This window comes from Ambystoma mexicanum, chromosome 2q (genome assembly GCF_040938575.1).
Source record: "Ambystoma mexicanum isolate Mex_15411 chromosome 2q, UKY_AmexF1_1, whole genome shotgun sequence".
NCBI lineage: Eukaryota > Metazoa > Chordata > Amphibia > Caudata > Ambystomatidae > Ambystoma > Ambystoma mexicanum.
The window spans coordinates 1,469,572,734-1,469,588,461 of record NC_090924.1 but is presented as its reverse complement, the minus strand read 5'-3'; the positions used below and the strand labels follow the sequence as shown (position 1 = coordinate 1,469,588,461).

Below are 15,728 nucleotides of genomic sequence, written 5' to 3'. Positions count from 1 at the left end.
AGGATTCCCCAGACCAAATGACAGGGGACCTTCCTCCAGTGGGCGATGCCCCAGAGCAAGCGAGAGGGGCCTTCTTCCATGGGGGGATGCCCCAGACCAAGTCACAGGGGACCTTCCAGTGATGGGATGCTCCAGACCAAGTGACGGGACTTCTTCCAGTGATGGGATGTCCCAGACTAACAGGGGGCCTTCTTCCAGAGGGGGGATGTCCTAGACCAAGTGAAAGCGGACCTTCTTCCAGTGATGGGATGCTCCAGACCAAGTGACAGGGGATCTTCTTCCAGTGATGGGATGCCCCAGAGCAAGTGACAGGGGACCTTCTTCCAGTGGTGGGATGCCCAAGACCAATTGACAGGGGCATTCCTCCAGTGGGAGAATGTTCTTGACTAAGTGTGAGGGCCTTTTCCCAGTGCGGTCGGGGGACCCAGGCCAAGTGCCAGAAGACCTTCATCCAGTGATGGGATGCTCCAGAGCAAGTGACAGGGGACCTTCTTCCAGTGAGGGGATGCCCCAGATCAAGTGACAGGGGACCTTCTTCCAGTGAGGGGATGCCCCAGACCAAGTGACAGGGGGCCTTCTTCCAGAGGGACATATCCTAGACCAAGTGAGAGTGGACCTTCTACCAGTGAAGTGAAGTGAGGGGATACCCCAGACCAAATGACAGGGGACTTTCTTCCAGTGAGGAGAAGCACTGGACCATATGACAGGCAGTCTTGTTCCAGTGGTGGGATGCCGCAGACCAAGCAAGAGAACACATTCCTCCATTGGGGGGATTCTACATCCTTCTAATTACTCTGTAACCCTTGCTCTACTTGAGCAGGTCTGTCTCAGGTTGGGTATGCTGACAGTGAAGCCAGACCTACAGATGGCCCATGATGTGCCCGAAGGCAAGTGACGTTCAAGCTTGGGGTTGGGTTTCTCAGTCCTTCCTCCATAGCTTCCATTTGTTTTTGCCCTGATCCTCTTGATCTCTTACTCAGCATGATGCTGAAGAAAGGATATGGAGGGCAGGAATTATGATTGTGACAAGAGCGGGTCTCAGTGTAATGAAGGTTAGAGGTAAGCAGTGAGGACTATCGCCATGGCTGTCACTGATGTACACATGATGACTACCTTGGATTCCTTATATTCAAGATAATTCTATGTCTCTTTTCTTCTTGGCAGTTACATCGTCACATGCGGAGCGTCCATTTCAAAACTACCAGTGGTGACATGTCCTTCAATGCTCAGGGGGACCCGCCGATGCGTTTTGACATTGTGAACTGGCTTTACTTCTCTAAAGGAAACACTACATTTACCAAGGTGGGAAACATCATTATCGACTCTACAGGGCAAATGCAGTTTATCCTCAATGACCGTGACATTTATTGGCACCCTGGATTTACACAGGTAAGACCTCTATGAGGAACCTGAGGGCATCCCCCCACCTACTCCCCTTTGATCTTCCTCTCAGGTGGCCAGGGAAAGGCCATCGCTTTTGGATCCTGACCCTGGGGATGGCTATGCGAGGGAGGATCACCGGGGTGGAGGGACCTCGGAAAGTAGGAGGAGGCTGTCTTCAGGTGAGACATGGTATCCCCCTTTACGCATGACAATGAGTCCTACCCGCCCCTGCCTTGACAGGTTTTTACAAGTCTTTGGGCCTCATTACCAGTTGGGCGTTATCCTGGCAGTAAAGCTGCCGGAATAACGTCCAAATGAATTACCGTTACGACCACATGTTCCGGCGGAATTTCTGCCTGATTACAAATGGTGGTGGCGGTGCAATTCCCCATTTATTTTGAATCCATTGAACACAATGGGGCTTTTTTGGAGGAAATTCTGCCAATTCTGCTGATTTTTAATTACCAAAAGGATTTTCCTGGAGGCAAATCCTCCACTCCAGGCCCAAACTCGTAATTTGACTTAGTGGTAAAGTTGGCGGTAACATAGTTAACGCCAACTTTACCACTTACCGCCAAACTCGTAATGAGGTGGTTTATGACTTCCACACACACCCACTGGCCCACAATCCTATGCCTGTAAGACTGGGACAAGGAAGAGGCAAATTAGGAGTAATGCACAGTTCTAGTCAATTTCACCACTGGTATGAGGAAGGTAACTATGGAGGGTAAGGCATGTCCAGCTAATTGGTACAATTGTGGCCAGGCAAAGGACTTGCACCTGCAACCCATTGAAAGGCCACAGGTGCTTCAAAGGAGAGTCGGGGATCGGCAGAAGGAGAACCTGACTGAGAGAAGACTGCAGCTGTGAGGTGAGGAGCAGGCTGGAGAGGAGCTGGTAGAGAGGAAGCTGTGCGCTGCAGATGGGTGAGAGAGGCACTGAGACCTGGACGGGCCATGAGAAGGTCGGAGCCCCTACACGCCCCTTTGCCGCGTGTTCCCAGCTGGAGCTGAGGAACATAGAAGACTCAGAAGAACCGTGTGCTGCAGCCGCAAGGTTTGCAGGTGCAAGCTCTGCTTGCTGAAGCTCACAACGCATACCATGGAGTGAAGTGGAAGTTGGAGAACAGAAGGTGGGTGCCCGGAGGAGCGGACAAGCACTGGTTAGTGCGAGACAGGGAATACTCGCACCAGGGCACTCAAGGGGTGGGATTGGACATTGGCTATTAACGATCGAACTGAAATTTATAAGAATGGGGTTTGGAACCCGAAAGAGAGAACATTGAATCATGAGCAAGTTGACAAGTATTGTGTGATATACAAGAACGCATATTTAATACCAAACTAAAGATATGTAAATAATGTGAAATTATAGCACAATTGGAAAGCGAATGATGTGCTATTGTGGAAGTAGTGAAAACCGCTGAGAAGCATTTTGAACCAAGAGGAAAACAAGTGCAAAAGACAAGTCGAATACCTATGAATTAAGTTAAGAGCAAGTTTGAAAGACAAGTTGTTGAACTGGATGGACAATGTGAAAGCAAGCTGGTGGAAAACGAAAGCAAGCTGGTGCAAGGCGATATACACCACAGAATGAAGTTAATACAAGTTGCTGAACTTGGATGGACAGTGTGAAAGCAAGCTGGTGGAAGGCGATATACACCACAGAATGAAGTGAATACAAGTTGCTGAACTTGGATGGACAGTGTGAAAGCAAGCTGGTGGAAGGCGATATACACCACAGAATGAAGTGAATACAAGTTGCTGAACTTGGATGGACAGTGTGAAAGCAAGCTGGTGGAAGGCGATATACACCACAGAATGAAGTGAATACAAGTTGCCGAACTTGGATGGGCAGTGTGAAAGCAAGCTGGTGGAAGGCGATATGCACCACAGAATGAAGTGAATACAAATTGCTGAACTTGGATGGACAGTGTGAAAGCAAGCTGGTGGAAGGCGATATACACCACAGAATGAAGTGAATACAAGTTGCTGAACTTGGATGGTCAAGCTGTGACAAAACCAAAAACGAACTATCTATAAGTTGTGGCAAAGCCCAAAGGCTGCCGGGGTGAATAATACAGTTAACATGGATTACTGACACAGAGTCAAGGAAAAGAAGTCTGTGTGGGACAAAGGCTTGAAACAGGATCTGTAAGATGCATTATACCAAAGCCAAACAAGAAGACTAATAAATGAACTGGCATTAAGTGGAGTCATCTGATACAGGTTGACAGAGAAGATATACAAATTAATAGCCAAGTATCATGGTTTGTATGACCTGTAATGGGTGAACCGTGTTGTTCAACAACTGCAGCTAAACTGAGTAACTCGCTCACATATTTTGGAAAGAACCAAAGGAAAACCAAGAGCATCAGAAGGTGCCAAGGGTTATCGGTTGCATGACCTGTAATGGATGGACCATGTCTGACAACTGCACCATGATTCAGAAGCCTGACTTAGGAAAGAGTCAAGAGAAGTCAAGAAACAAAGGATGTGTGGTATAAGTGCAGAGGTGGAAGAAAGCAGTTGTTTGAACTGTTATCAAGAATTATCAAGAGAAAGTACAAGTATTGTTGAAAGTCAAGTGACTGGAACTGTGTGGAAGGGAAACCTGAGGTATCCTAGAATTGTCTTGTACTTGGGGAAAGAGACCCCAAAGCCTTTGTTTTTGTGGAACTATTTGAGCTTGGGGCAAAGGGAGCCCTGAGATATCTTGGAACTGTGTTGAACTCGGGGAAGGGAACCCCAAGGTATCCTTGAATTGTGTTGAACATGGGGAAGGAAACACAAGCCTTTTGTGGAACTATTTGAACTTGGGGGAGGGGAAGTTGAACTGCCCAGAGCTGGGGGAAGCTCAGAACTTTATCCTGAACACTGTTTCTTTTGGTGCTGACATCCCTACACATTGTATATCTTTAGTTATGAGGGCAAGTAAAGGTTTTGGCACAGAGATACCTTTGAGTTGAACTTACTGACCCAGACTATCCTTTGTTTCCTTAGGTAAGGAAATCCAACCTTAGTATGGGGAAAATTAGGCCTGAATGCATCCTGACATTTAAAAATAAAATACTTTTGTTAAGAAAAGTGAATCTGATGTCTGTGTCTTGCTTCATGATGCCTTCACTCCTCCCAGGCGAGTTTTTGTAAAATGTGGTCCGTAATAGACAGATTAAAAATAAAATGGTTTCCAATTGCCAAGTGGATCAATGCAATATTCAATGAATGGGAATATGAGTGTGAGGAAGAGGAGTCTATCAGGTTTACACTTGAGGTAAAATCTGGGAGCAATTAATATTTTAATTTTAATAAAGGATCGTCGTCAGCAGCTTCACTATCCATGTACAATCTGGGAACCATTGCTTTAATGCCTAGGCCCAGGGCAGCTGCCTGTTGTGTGGCTGTCTCTGGGGAAAGGGTGTTACCTACCCTCATAAAGGGATTGAAGAAGAGTCATGGCAATTCAGGTTCCTGCCCTGTCATTGGGCTGGTCCAGCCGTTCTAGCCACAACACACATCACCTTCCACAGTTGAGATGGCTCACAGGAGTTGTCACATTTGTGATATTACATTGGATGTGGCTGCAATGATTATAAGGTGTTGCCATGCCTTAACTCAGACATAGATGTATCTTTAGAGCTTACCCTGCCACCTTGCCGGCTACTCATGATCATCATGGTTTTGGTACAGGGGTCCGTTAGTACAGCATAATGGTGAAATAGAGGGTACAGTAAGCAGGTAAACAGAAAACGATTCCTATTTGTCAAACAGCCAGGTTTTCATTACATTTTTAAAAATAGAGAAGGATTGTTCATTGTGCATATGAGCGGGTGGAGTATTCCAGAGGGTGGGTGCAGTGACCATGAAGCTGGCACTCTGGCTCTTTTTCTCAAAGCGTGGCATGAGACATGAGATCCCAGAGTTGGATCTAAGCGCACGTGTTGGGGTAGTGACAGTGATACATTTTATCATCTACTGTGGGGGGTCTTTGTGAACACAATGGTGGGTGATGGACACTGTTTTGAATTCTATCCGGGCTTTCATGGGCATCCAGTGGGCCTTGCGTCTCACCACAGAGATATGGTCCAATTTTTGGAAGACCGCGGGCTGCAAGCAGTGCTTTATTCTGGAGAAGTTGGAGTTTTAGCAGGCTAAATTTGGAGGTGTTCATGAGCAGGACATTGCAGTAATCGAGTTTGGAGAGGATTACCGTGTGTGCTAGGATGATGCAGTTGCTATGGGAGAGGAACTGCCTGCACAGGGAGATAAGTCTGGCTGTGTAGGCCGTGGAGGAGACAAGGGCCTTGATTTGTCTGTTCATGTTTAGGTCAGCTTCGAGGTGGACCCCTAAGGTTTATATGTACTTAGAAACTGGAATGGGGGTGCCGTCAATGTAAAATGAAGAGAAGGAGGAGTCAAGGTGTCTGATCCTGTGGGGGGATCCAATGACAAGGAGCTCAGGTTTGTCGTCATTCAAGCATAAGTTATTGGTGGCCATCCAGTTTTGGATGATGCTATAGATTTCGTTAATTTTGAGGGAGTCACTGTCACACTTACCTGAGAGCGGGATGAGAGTTTGAGTGTCATCCGCAAAGTTGGTGTAGATGATACCAATGGTGTCAAGGAGGTCAAACAGGGGCTTAGTATAGATATTATGAAGTGTGGGTGAGAGGCAGGAACCTTGTGGAACACCCAGCCGTGCTGGAATGGCATCAGGAGCTGAGTCCCCTATGTACTAAGGAAGGATTTGATTCAGGCAGTAGCTTCCGGCGAGAAGTGGAAAAGTTGGTTGAGGTGCTGGAAAAGAATATTATGATCAACCAATTGAAAGGATACAGAGATATGGAGAATGAGGAGGATCGCTAGGTTGCCTGAGTCCGAGTCTGTGATGGAATCCATTTGTATTTTGAGATCGAGAACAGCAGACTCTGAACTGTGCCTGGGGCGGAAGCCAGATTGTCTTTTATTGAGTATGTGATTGCTTTCTAGAAATTGTTGGACTTGCAGGTATGCAGGCAGTCCAACATTTTAAGAAGGAAAGGGATGGTCGTGATGGGGCAGTAGTTATTTATTTATTTATTTATTGTTTACTTGTTAGGCACTTATACAGGAATCAAGTACTGTTTCAAAGCGCCCACAGGGCAACAAGGAGGAGACAGAGGATGATAGAAAATGCAATTACAACAATAATAAATAATTAAGTTAATTAAATAAACAAAGAATATAACTGGGGAGGGGAGGACAAACGTGCTATGCCTTGGCAGTGTTCAGAACGTGCAACTGCAGAGGGGAGAGGGCATGAGATAGGTGTTGTGGTGCTCATGGTAAGCAGCAGGTGAAGTACTATGAAGAAAAGCCTATGTGCATCCTCTAAGGGGAGGGTGAGCCAAGACAAGTGCAGAGGATGGACAGCAGCGGAGATGATAAGAAGTGGGAGGTCGGCGCCCTGAGGATACATAAGGGCCCTGCACTTCAGTCAAGCTACTGTGTGATTAGCAGGGGCGAGAGGGAGAGAAGGAAGAAGTGAAGAGGAAGGTCTTGAGGCTTTTCTGAAACATAAGGAGGTCCTACTAAAGACTAAGAGGGAGGGGGAAGCTTTTCCAAAGAAGGGAGCCCGCTCAGGAAAGCGATCGACCACCTGCTCTCTATTTAGCAAACCGCTTCACACGCAGGGAGTTGGTGCCAATGGAACGCAGGTGTCTAGAGGGGGAGTATTTGGTCAGAAAGAGTTGCAGACAGAGTGGTCCCCGGCCCCAGACATCCTTGTGGATGATGCAGAGGAATTTGAATTTAATCAGTGCTGCGATCAGGAGCCAGTGGATACTTTTTAGGGCAGGAGAGATATGGTCCCTGAGCTTGAGGCCAAGGTTAAGTCTTGCTGCTCTATTCTGGATTAGCTGGAAGGGTAACAGAGTGGACAAAGAGAGATTAAGGAGGAGGATGTTGCAATAGTCAAGCCTAGAGAGAACTAGAGCCCGGTTAACAATGAGTCTCTGGGGGAAGGTGAGGAAAGGTAGAATTCCTTTCAGAAGGAAAAGATGAAAGTGGGACTTCTTGACAGTGTCCTGAGTATAAGGGAGGAAGGAGGAGGGAGCATGGAGGAAGGCCAGAGAGAATGGAAGAATTAGGGTGTGGGGGCCCAATAGGGAAATCTCAGTTCTGCTGGCATTGAGGCAGAGATCATTAGAAGTGCACCAGGCCTGGATGGCATAGAGGTAGTCGGGGATGAAGGAGGGTGCAAGGGAATCTGTAGGAAGTTTGAAGAAGAGTTGTGTGTCATTAGCATAGCACTGGAGTTAGGGGAGAAGGAGGAAATGCATGCACGCAGAGTAAGGTAGATTTTAAAGAGCCAAGGTAAAAGAATGGAGCCCTGGGGGATGCCACCGGTGGAGGAGGAAGAAGGGGAGGAGAAGGAGCCCAGTATGACTTTGGACGTGCGATCGGTTAAGAAGGAGGTAAGTCAGTCCAGTGCCTTCTCCGAGATACCAAGAGTGTCATGGAGCCTTTTTATGAGGATGGAGTGGTTCACTGTGTCAAATGCGGAAGAGAGATCAAGGAGAATGAGGACAGCAGGGGAGTTGGAGTCAAGGGATGCAAGCAATTCTTTTTGGGTGTTTAGAAGAGCAGTTTCCGTTCCTCTGGATGCTCTGAATCCAGACTGAAGGTCATGAAGACTGTCTACAAGGTCAGTGTGGGAGGTAAGTTCGGGGAGGGACAACTTCTCAAGCAGTTTCTCCAGGTTTGGGGTCATGGTTTTTTTAAGGAGGTGCGCACAAGGGAGTGCTTGAGGGAGGATGGAAAAGAACCAGTGGAAAAGGAGTGGTTACAGAGATTGGCGAGAGCAGGGGCGAGAGAGGAATTGTTATCCTTGATGGTTCTAGTTGACCCCTCTTTTGACTTCTTCCAGAGAGACAGGGGCAAAGGAGGACAGGGAGGAAAGAGGAGGGTGAGTGGGTAGGGCAGGCAGGGGGGAAGGATGGGTTGGGAGAGTGCGTGACAAGGTTGATCAGTATATCCTAGGTTTTGGAAGTGAAATGAGTGGCGAGTGCATTGCAAAGGGCCTGGGATGGAGTAGGGGCAGAGGTTACTGCTGACGGATTGGCAAGTTCCCTGCAGCTTTTGAAGAGTTCAGCCATGTTGTTGGAAGCGCCAGATGGTAGTCAGTCAAAATCTCGAAACCAAAATATCGAATACAAAAAGACCGAAAAAAAAAATATCGAAAAAAAAAATATCGAATTTTTTATTTATTTATTTATATATGTTTTTGGGGTCAGGTAAGTAAAAAAAAGGGGTAAAATAAAAAAAAAATGAAAAAAAGGGGGGTTGGGGGGGGAACCCCCCCATTTAAAAAAAAAACACATTGAAAAAAAAATTCGATATTTTATTTTTCGGCCTTTTGTATTCGAGATTTTGGTTTTCGAGATTTTGGTTTTCGATATTATCACTATGAACCGCGCCAGATACTTGTTCCTGAATGTGGACTCTTTTTTATGCACAGATAGAGAGTCTGTAGTGCCTTTGAAACAGGTGGCAGGCCAGTTTGTCAGAGGGTGAACCTGAAGTTTTCCACTTCCGTTCTGCAGCCCTGCACTTAAGTTTTTGGTCTGCAAGTTCGGAGTCGTACCAGATGTTAAGCTTGTAGGCAGATTTCAGGTGGATCATCATGACTGGTGCAAGGATGTCGAGGGTGATGGTAATGGACAGATAGAGGTTGCTGAGGGCAGAATCAGTGGTAGAATCTCTCTTGGTTGGGCAGGGGGGACTGAAGGTGGAAGTGGAAGTTAGAATGGCAGGGTCCAGGGAGTTTCTTTTTAGTAGGGGGTGTCCCAATGCCGATTTAATCGAGGACAGAAATGTGGTAGTTGTGAAGGATGCGTTGGCAAAGTCAGTGATGATGGGCACGAGTGAGGGGACACAAAGCTTCATGATATGGGCAGTCTGCATTACAATCAGAAGGTTTGAGAGGACTAATGGTAGCCGCAACATGTTCCAGAGAGACTTGGCTAAATGCGAACAGGGTGGTGTTCAAAACGCAGTCATTGCAAGGTAGGGTGTTCTGGTCAATTCCATGGCATTTGCCGGTGAGCATAGCTTTTTTAGTGTTAATCTTGGTTAGTAGTGAGTTGATTTTGTGGGTAAGGGCATTTTGTATAGTAGTGCACCTATCGTTATCAGTTTGTTTGCTGCCTGTGGGGAGGATGGGGGTTTCGAGCTCATGGAGGATTGCAAAAAGTTCTTTGCTGGTGGAGCTGGCATTGGCAATTCTGTCATTATAGCTATTTGATTTACATGAGAGAAGAGCCTTTTCATATTTGCTGGCTAGTGTAGCAGGGGACTGGTATTGCGTGGGAGAAGGTTTTTTTTCTGCACAGGTGTTTGAGGGATCTTTTTTCTCTGCATAATTCAACAAATTCATCAGAGAACCAGCAGGTGTTGGTTTTGTGAGGTTTAGGTACTTTGGATTTAAGAAGGGTGTGAGCATCTATGGTTTGGAGCAGACAGTGATGATATGAGGTAGCCAGATCATGAGTGGTATGGTTGGGATCTGGTGCATTGGTACTGAGTGCTGTGACGAGGGCTGGTTTGTGGTCTTCATGAGTCAGCTTCCGTGTGTTGTGGACCAACATGGGGCTCAGGGTCTCAGCAGACGTTTGTGGAACCTGGCAAGGGAGATGGTGAATTGTATAAGAAAGTGATCCGACCAAGGAACCAGGTCAATGGTTGAGATGTAAGAGTGGACGTTGGCGTGAGCATCCAGTCAAGGATTCGTCCTTTGTCATGGGTGGGTGTGAAAATAAGTTGGGTGAAGCACATATCGCTGAGGGCAACTGATAGTGCAGTAGCTTTGGAGTCGTTGACATCAGTGAACGCAAGTTTGAAGCCCCCTAGTATAATACATTTGGTTGTGGGTTTCATTAGAGGGGTGATCAGGAGTGGAATATCCAGTTCTGGGGAACTGGGTCCATTGGGCTGTCTATGTAGTAGGTGCAAGTTATTGGTAGTTTATGGATAGGTCATCAGTTTCAAGAGGAGCATTTCATATCCTTCTGTGTGGGGTTGGGGCGGGTTCTGATTTGAAGCAAGGGCCATATTGCCTAATTAACACCCAACATGTTGATCCATGTCCTTGCTGTGATGGTATTATGTCCTGTGTCATCCACCCTCGCTGCATCATGTCCTGTGTCACCCACGTCAGACCCCTCGCTGTGTTATCACCTGTGTCTTGACACTTCTTTGGACCCCACTACTGTGTTATGAAATGGGTCTGCTCCATCTTCAGTCTTCTCAGCGTTTTATTATACACCTTTTCCTCCATCTTTTCCTCTTAAGACCCCACACTCTGTGGCATTATAAGCTTCATCCCCTATGCCCCTGCCTTATACCACTAGCTCTTTGTTATCATCACCTGGGCCCCCTATCTTCTCCTCCTCAGTCGTGTCTCTCTGCGCTATTGATATCTGTGTCCTTCATCACTTCCACCTCAGACCACTCACTCTTTGGTATTATCACCTGTGTCCTGTGTCAGTCACTTCACTGTATGTGTTTTCCTCTATGTTCTTAATCTTCTCTGCAGATTTCTCACTCACTCACTCACTCACTGTTATCACATGAGTCCTCCAACCTTTCCTCACATATGTTTTGCTGTGTGTTACCATCAACTGATTATCTCATTGCTTTCTCCTCAGACCACTGCTCTGTGTTAATATCAGCGGTGCCCTCTTTAGTTCCCTCCTCATATTACTTGCTCTGTTATTATCATATGTCTGCATCACCCCTACACTGATTCCTGTTTGTTTGTCACCTCTGTCTCAATTTTTCCACCTCACATTTCTGTGTCTATCAGATTTATCCCCATCTCCTATTCCACAGATTCCTGGCTCTGTGTTATTATAACATGTGCTCCACCTTCTCCTCCTTACGCCCCTCATGTTATCATTATCACCTGTGTTCTCCATCTTCTCCTCCTCAGACACCTCACAGTATTATCATCTCCTGTGTTCACCATCCTCTCCTACTCAGACCACTCGCTCTGTGTTTATCATCACTTGTGTCCTCCTTCTTCTCCTCCTCAGACACCTCACAGTATTATCATCTCCTGTGTTCACCATCCTCTCCTACTCAGACCACTGGCTCTGTTTTTATCATCACTTGTGTCCTCCTTCTTCTCCTCCTCAGACACCTCACAGTATTATTATCTCCTGTGTCCTTCATCCTCCCACACAGACCACCCGCTCTATGTTTATCATCACTTGTGTCCTTCATCTTCTCTCCTCAGATTCCCCGCTCTGTGTGCAGTGAGAGCTGTCCTCCTGGATACCGCAAGGTCCTTCAGAAGGATCGGCCAATCTGCTGCTATGACTGCACCCCATGCCCTGATGGAGAAATTACCCACTTAAGTGGTAGGTGAGAACATTCCATACACTGAATAATATGAACAAGTGGAAAATACAGCTCCTGTGTCCTGGAGAATATGCATTTGTGTGGACTAAAAAATTAGAACATGATTAAATGTTTAAGAATGTATTCCTTCAGGCACTGATATGTTGCACTCGTTCCTCTTCCTGCTGATCCATGTCCTATAATCAATCACTTCTTAATTCTGCAGATGTCTGTTAATAGAATCACATCCCTCACACGCCCAATATGTCCTGACTCTTTATTTATCAAAAAGCCAAAGTTGCATCACTTGCTGGAAAGAGCGTATTATTTTATCCTGTTCAACACATGCACTTTAGTCTTAGTTGAATTTATTGCCTTAATCATTAATCACCAGATTTAAGTAACTTCAACATTTATTTTAATTTTATTTATTAACATTTATAAAGCACACACAACGGCTCTTGGGCATTGTGGCACTATTGCAGTAGGCTTACTTAGTTATGAGAGGAGTACAGAGTAATGACAATGAAGACACATAACTACAGAGAGAGTTGCAAGTTACATGGTGGGGTTTGCCAGGTGTTCCTTGGTTACAGTGAAACCAGTTTGTGGTGGCTTATGCTGTGGAGAAGACTACAATGCAAGAGGGGAAAATGGAAACAAGACAGTAGAATAGTGTGGGGCATGATGGGTCCGTGGTTATAAGGGAACCAAATCACTGGCACATGCAGTTCTTAGAAAAAAATCTAACTACACTTCCAGTGGGGTGCCGGGGGGTCAAGCGCACATGTATTAGTTGAAGAGTTTTGGTCTTAAGAGCTTTCCAGAAGACGGTGTATGAGGCTTCATTTCTGAGTGATGTGGGCAAGGCATTCCAGTTTTTGGGTGCTAGATGTTGGACACTGGAGTGAAAGTGGGGATGTAGATCTGGTTGGAGTGGTGTGCTCGAATGGGTCTGGAGTAGGTGACCGGAATAATTCTTTCGGATAAGTAAGAGGGTTGGGGGTTCTGCGGGAGAGGCACTTGTATGATGGCCATGGTTTTAAATAGAATGGGCTCTTTGATTGGCAGCCAGTGCACATCTCTTCTCGCCTGTGAGACATGTTCCCTTTTAGGGATGCTCAGGGGAGCTCTGTGGGCCTTGTTTCGAGTGTCTTATAACCTGTTGATGTTTTTAGTGGAAGTTCCCAGGAACAGGGCATTACAATAGTCAAATTTGGCCCCAATGGTTGCACTGACTATTGCGAGGCAGTTTTTAGGTGACAAGTAGGGTTTGATTGCATTGATGATTTTGGCGGTGAGTGCTGCAGAGGACGCAATGGCACTGACTTGGTGCGTCATGGACAGAGAGAAATCAATCAAGACCCCTAGTGTTTTGACTGCTGATAACACAGTGATAGGCGTGTTATCAATGTTGAAGGGCCGGTATTTAGGGTCAAGTTTGTTGAGCGTGTCTTTGGTGCCTACCAGTAGGATCTCTGTTTTATCTCTGTTGAGACATAGGCCATTTGCTGCCATCCATGTCTAAATAGCTGCGTATATGTTGGCTAGAGAAGTTGCGTCCTGTTCATAAGACCCTGTAAGCAGGAGTAGGACTTGAGTGACGTCGACATAGTTTGTGTACTCTATGTCACAATCATCTAAGTCATTGAAAAGAGGTAGGGTAAAAATATTGTATAGAGTCGGTGCAGTACAGGATCATTGCGGGACACCACAGTGTATGGTGGTGGGTGCTTCGCATGCAAGGTCTGAAAAAACTCCAAAAAGATCCAAGATGTGGCTTCAGGAGAGAAGTGGACAGCATTTTTGAGTTGTTTACATAAGGTATCATGATCAACGAGATCAAACGCAGCCGACAGATCTAGTAGGAGGAGAAGTGCCGGCTTGCCTTTGTCCATTATGTCACTGAGTTATATCTTGAGATCCAGTAGGGCAGACTCTGTCCCATTGCCCGGGCGGAATCCCGATTGCCTCTTGCCCAGGATGCTGTTTGCTTCCAAAAACTGCTGGATTTGATTATAGGCAACTTTGTCCAGAATTTTCAGAAGAAATGGGACCATGGTGATAGGTCTGTAATTGTTGGTTGTCTCCGGGTCTGAGGAAGGCTTTTTTAGTAGTGGGTGAACCCACGCCTCTTTAAGGCATGCAGGGCTGGTGCTGGAGTTCAAGGAAGCATTAATGAAGGTGTTGAGGGGCGGGCTAGGGTGTCCACACACTCTTTGACAAGACTGGCTGGGCAGACATCGCCTTTGCATTTGGACGGTTTGATTTTCCGAATGATGTCCAGGACCTCTGTCTCAGTTCCTTCCCTGAATGAGAAAAGTGTTTTCTCTTTGGTATCTGTGCTGATCGTATAGGACGCAGGCACATAGTCTTTGGAAACGGGTTTGTGGTGGGCATTAATCTTATTCTGTAGGAGATCAATTTTATTAATCATGGATGTTTGGCCACTAGTGAACCAGGATTCGTCTTTCACAACTTCCTGTGTGCTTGCGATCGGCATGGCCAATTCTTTAAAGATGGCAAACAACTCTTTTGATTCCGATGTAGGGTTAGAGATCCTGTTGTTATATGCTGCAGATTAAGCTAGTACGGTGGCTTTTTTGCGTTGTGCCACCAGTGTTTTGGACGCTGTTAGTGTGGAATCCTGTGGGGTGAGCTTAAGTGCACGTAGTCCATTGAGCTCAGTAGAGAACATGGACCAGCATATCCAAGCACACCTGCTTCACACATGCTGCACGCGTGCTGCAACAGGGAAAGCATGAGGCTTTGCACCCCGATACTAACAGAATCATTGCTCCTGGGGGCTGGAGCAGCATGATATAAATGCTGCCTCCTTGCTAATGCTGTCAGTGCTGACATTAGGAAGCATGAAAAGCTCAGCGGCTATTCACAGAGGGTAGAGCTCATCCTCGTGAATGGTGAGACTGGTTTGCTCTGTAGCAATGCAGCCTTCCTGTTGCTTGTCACACTGAATACACAAGACATGTGATAGAGTGTAGAAAGAGGACACACAAAGTAACAACTGAAGTCCCTCCCTGTGATCATTCATGAGCTATGACCCTAAATAGGTAGGGCAAAGCCAGAGACCAAGTAGCTGGTCCAGTCATACTCACAAACGGTTATAAATGGAGACATCTTGTTTTTCTTCTGTACTCTATATTTTAAACTAACATTTTAAAAGAGTGATAGGAAGACTATATTTGTGAAAGGCTGAGTTTCTTTACCAGATCTGAACCTGTGATCTGAAAGTGGTACGTGGATGCCTGCCACATGTATGCAGAGAGATTTGTTGTGATTCAAGGACAGTTTGATTTGTTCTCGAACCCTGTTGAAGGTCCTCAAGTCTCAGGAAGAATGTTTGAAGAGACCCTGAACTAACACACTAAACTATTGCATTCTGTTGTGTGTTTGCAGAGCTGTTTTCTAATCTTACATGTGTTGTCTTGTATGTGCCTCTTTATGCCCTGGCCCCGCGGGTCGCACTACTGCATAGGAGGTGCTGTTTGTATCTGGGCATTTGATGCAGCTGGAATCTCTTGCAAGGGTGACAGGTCAGGGGTAATGAAGAAGGCAACATTATTCCTGGTCTCAAGCACCGGGTCCCAGGAGTAAGTGGAAAGCTGGAGAATACATTGGAAGGTGTTAGGCAGAATCACCAGCAGTACCCTTTGGGAACACTACAGGCAATTAGGACTACAAGTGTAAGCACAATTTCACCTTTGGTACAAGCTTATAATACACAGTAAAGTGGTAGCGATGGCTGAGCAGCCAGACTTATCTCAAGAATTTAAGTGAGCAGTAGAACAAGTTACACAAAAGACCAACCAATACAGTGATTCAGGTAAACACTTACTCAATGTTTCTTGGTAAAAGAATATACATTTATTTACTCAGTCAGTTGTAAAACATTACTCTAGCACAAGCAGCTGAATATCACACACTAATACAACACAAAAATCCAAC

The 15,728-nt window shown here is 46.0% G+C and overlaps 1 pseudogene; it reads left to right on the top strand.

The window, feature by feature from the left end:
* Window positions 1–15,728, top strand: part of LOC138568895 (vomeronasal type-2 receptor 26-like) — a 68,024-nt pseudogene that overhangs the window by 14,753 nt on the left and 37,543 nt on the right.